This window comes from Varroa jacobsoni, unplaced genomic scaffold (assembly GCF_002532875.2).
Source record: "Varroa jacobsoni isolate VJ856 unplaced genomic scaffold, vjacob_1.0 contig05775, whole genome shotgun sequence".
In the NCBI taxonomy this organism is placed as follows: Eukaryota; Metazoa; Arthropoda; class Arachnida; order Mesostigmata; family Varroidae; genus Varroa; species Varroa jacobsoni.
In genome coordinates this window covers 1-4,821 of record NW_019215714.1, presented here as the reverse complement: position 1 = coordinate 4,821, position 4,821 = coordinate 1, and the positions used below count along the sequence as shown (strand labels likewise).

General features: G+C 38.8%; 1 long non-coding RNA gene across 1 annotated transcript; it reads left to right on the top strand.

The window, feature by feature from the left end:
• The first annotated feature begins 2,906 nt into the window (after nt 1-2,906).
• LOC111273269 (uncharacterized) lies at nt 2,907-4,326 on the top strand. The gene is made up of 2 exons (XR_002687916.2): nt 2,907-4,028; nt 4,158-4,326. It is a non-coding gene; the product is annotated as an uncharacterized LOC111273269 (long non-coding RNA).
• Nucleotides 4,327-4,821: the final 495 nt, after the last annotated feature.

Genomic DNA, 4,821 nt, shown 5'->3' with positions numbered 1-4,821 from the left:
ATAGATTTCAAGTGATCGTCGTTTATCGCAAACGAAGTGCACGTGACAGAAAAGTAAACTTTTACATAAAATACAGCACGTTTGGTAATAACTATGGATAGGTCACCTTCCGGACCTGACAGAAGGCTCTCAGTCACCCTTGATTATGAAGGGACTTCCATTTGCCAAAATACTTATGCACCCCAAGCTAACGGAGTATGCTATAAAGAGGTTTCTTTCTATTATATATTGTTTATTTTAAAATTAACAGATCATAAAATGACATAGCTTCACGCAACCGGTGCCTACCTCTAATCTATAATGAGTCCGCTTGATACCTGCGCACGACGTAACATAAATGCAGTACCTCAATGAACGAGTGAATTGTTTGTACGGGATTTCTTCGATACCTTCAAAATGCTTCACTCATTAATTTATGTAGACGATCTACGGATGTGATTAACACCGAACCGACAGATTTCTACTGAAGTTTACGTTCGAAAGGACAATGCTATTATCAATATTACATACAAAATACAATCAGATGCATTATTGCTTTAACGTCACTCGTGTTATCCTTCAATGTTATATTACATCATATGGGATACCCTAACAGGGAGCCCTATGTTACGATATCTTTTCTTTCTACTATGCTACTAAAGTTGGCAAAGATATTACGTCAGAGATCTGCGAATGCGTAAGCATCTGTGACGCCCTATCTGTCTGTATATGTACGTATGTGTGTGTAAAAGAACGATTATGAACGACGGGAACGCTCGTTGACAGTGCGAAATTTTGTAGGCATAGTCGTTTAACTGAGGTACTAGATCAACTCGTCGAGAGCTTTCGTGGACTCCTGCTGTTGCGCCAAGAAAAATCAATAGCGAAGACTGAAAGCTGCCGTTTTTATCGTCATAGGACCGCAAAGATCGGTAGGTCCGCTAGGTACATGCATGCTGTACTATCTAAGGCTTATGCTAGATACGATACAAAGACTGTCTGCTAGACCAAACGGTATCTGACTCGGAAACCAGAAACAATGCAGTTCTAAGCACTGGTAAGAAAGAAAATTTATCCTTCATTTATTATATATTCGTTATAATTTATAGTCAACTGAACAATATTAGTTTAGATGTGTGCGTACGCCTTGAAAACGGTAGGGTGGCCGCTTAGCTTTTTGCCGAAGTGCGTTATTTCAACAATAAAGATCTGTAATTGTTTATTCTGAGCCAAATAAATTATCTGATGTTAATTCAAAAGATACGATTTTCGTTTTTTACAGCTACAGCTGATTGGGCTGAGAGCAGCGCCTGGGCAGAAGTACCTTCAAAGAGACCATGAACAAGATTCGTTGAAGATATCGGTTACATAAACTTTGAAATCCTGGTCATCTTAACTAAAGTCCCGCAATAGAACTACTGTTGTATAATGCAGTTGCTAATTTAACCAGAACACATTGGTCCTAAGGTCATGATCTGAAGTGGAGAAATTCAAAGTACCGTTTAAATAATATGTACAGGCAGGAGCCCTCGCACGTTTCGAAATGATAGGATTAGTGCATAGGGGACCCGTGCAGTGTGTTCTTAATCGGCATAGTGTATTGTCTCCGTTCGCTGTCGGAAAGCATGGAATATCGGTGATTCGCCCGAATATCTACTGGATAATCCTCCTTTATACTGCACAAATATCGATACGCCACCACCGGGTCTTCTATTTTCAACATGTATATAAAAAGAAAATTACTCGAAACATGAAGGTCGGGTCGACAGAATCAAATTAATTCCCACGAGTCCTTAGCTGTCTTATCTAGCTACCCTTAAATTCTTAGCTAAACAAGCCTACCCGCTAGATAAAGGGCTGGTTAAATATATCAATGGTTAAGTCGAAATTTCCCGTATTTATAAACCGAGCACCTGTACATAAATTGAAGATCTGATTTTCCACATCAGTTCCACTGATTTTGGGTGAAAATATAATAAATAGAGTGAACGGCATATCGTTTGACGGTCCATTCTTTTTTTTTTTTTACGAATAACCGCCTCCACCTAAGTAAATTCGGTACGACAGTTGATTAATTTAATACATCTGATACTATGCCTGTACTGCCTTTTGCGAATACTAATAAAAAAATCCTCTCAAAAATGCACTCATGTTTGAATTAGAGATATTATAACAAAAAAAAAACAAACATAACTTAAAGTTAGAGCTGGAAATGGCATCTAAACGTTGACTCGTAATAGATTCGAGAGAATCCTATAACATAGCCTTCATTCACATTACTAATACGAGGTAGGCTTGACGAGTCCTGTTCAACCTCTTCCACGGGGCAAGGTCAACAAAGGGGTGGTCATACACCCAGTGTAAATTTTTCCATGTTTCAACTGGCTTTTTCCATGAATTTTTCCTTCTCCGAACTGTTCTGATGGGAGACAGATTCCTGTCCCAAGTAACTTTTTCATAAAAATCGTTAGAATTAACGCATTTTAGCGCATAAGTAACGGTAAGTACATACAGACAGGGATGCGACACAGTCTTCAGCGAAATCAAATAGCGACTAGTTTTTGTCGCTAAAGAATAGGATCAATTAGAAAAAAGCAAAGATATAATATCAAACTTCAATCAACGCGAAATACAAATAGACCTTGTATCTATAATACATGTGTTCCTCATTTTAGATGCCGATCCTATGCCAGGAACCCGAAATAGGAGATTAAGGGTCAGAGCTCCCGCGGTTACGATAGAAACTACCATTACTGAACAAGCGAGAATACGGAATCCAGTGGCAAAGACCCATTATTTCAACGAACTGTCAGTGGAACGGCTATGTAGCGCGTCGAAGTGAAATCGATTTCACATGGATGCATGTTAGCGATTCAACATGCACCCATTTAAAATAAGCGGCCCACAAGAAAACTTGATATCAAAGTATCACCTAACTTCGTATCTCATTCACAGCTCCCTGTCGCCCGGATCGATTGGGGAAGCGTAAAAAGGTTGTGTGAATGAAAGCAGTTGAAAAGACCTAGAGAACGCTAGTAGTTGACCTTGACAATAGAGATAGACAGATAGGTTAAGCATTAAACGACGTGAAAAGGAAAACTTGTTAAGCTGATAATCTGATGCCGGGTGAACTGGAGGAACCCGTATGCGTCAGAGCTTTTTGTTTCTGACTTGTTAGATAGGACTTTTCCGTTCTATCTTCGATATTACGACTTCTTATGTTTACCTGTACATGACTCTATCAATGTATACCAGACGATCTGCATACGTGCAATGTTGAGCATGAATCAAATACAAATTTAGCTAAAATATATAGTATTTGATATCTTTAGAGTGAGGCTAAGTCGATCTCATGCCATGAACATGCAGCATGTAGTCTGTATCACCACTGTATGACGTTTTAAATTAAGACAATAAGATCATTCATTGTACGCGATTTGCCCTCTGCATTGTCGACTGATTTTAACCACGCATAAACATGAATTCAGTAAGTTCTGTTACTATACAACAGACATCGTATCTACAAATAAAGCCTCATTTGCTTCCACAGCAACAATTACTAGACGATTCAAGTATAAAATTAAGAGCTGATTCAAACGAATCCACTTGTACAGTTGATGTTCCCACGGTTAAACAGTATTTTCACAAGTGTCGTTCAACTGTCTCGTCACACATGTACACAGACGTCAGTTTCTACATCTGTTTATCTGCGTACCTACACATAACGATTTCCTGAAAAAAAAAAAAAAAAAAGGTGGTGTTCTCTTGAGCAGCTCATGTTTGCCGTCTGTGTCATCATGTGTGAGCCGTTATATCTGCGGAAGTTGTAGCTGGAACGCACATGTTCATGGGACGCGCTGCGGGTCCTACTCTAAACTACCTTCATCAATGTGTTCTATCATGACAACAAGGCAGTTACAAAGGTGGGCCGCATCTAGCAGGAACATATAGAACATGCCTACATTTGGGTCGCCATGCCCTGACGTCTGCTCGAAACAGGGTATGCTAAGCTATTTTGAAGGATGCTCATGTACAAAGCTAGGATCAAGGTAAATCAAAAGCCATTTTGATATTAGCAACATTACTTCATTTGCTTTTAAGACCCATATATAAGGTTTTTGAATTTCTTATTATATGAACGCTGTGATCTGCATTTGGCTGAGTTTTTTCTATTACAGTGAGTCCTTGGACGGATGGTGTAAGCCTTTCCGATAAGAGCTATCAATTCAACGCAACGTTTCGTGCGGTAACGTTAAAACAATCACAATACGTAGCAGTATGGAAAAATCGTCTTTGATATATATGACTAAACCCGTAAAATAAACAGGCAACTTATTGTTATTATCACTATTGTGTTGTACGTTGAGTTTTCGGCCATATATCATCGGTGGTATATAACAAAGGCGCCATGACTGAGCATTTTGCAAAATAGACATTTGCGTAGTGACTAGATAAATAACTATAGATGTCACAACGGTGAAATAATTTGTCAAAATTACCTATTTTGGTTACTATATCATTGTTTATTTTTGGGGCCCATAACGGTTTTCTACCTGTCTTGTTATCGTTACCAGCCTCTGATATCTAAGAAATCTTGATAGTTCACAACATGATATTACATATACAAAAAATTTCCATTGAAATTTATTTGACTCCTTCTGAAAATTGATGACTGTATGGGCAACATTCGGAGAAGTGATTTTACTAGCGCAGATACAAGGACTCGTGAGAGAAATCTCACAGTTAAGCTATAATTATATCGCTGTCTCTCTCTTTCTCTCTCCCTCTCTCTTTCTCTCTCCCTCTCCCTCTCTCTCTCTCTCTCTCTCTCTCTCTCTCTCT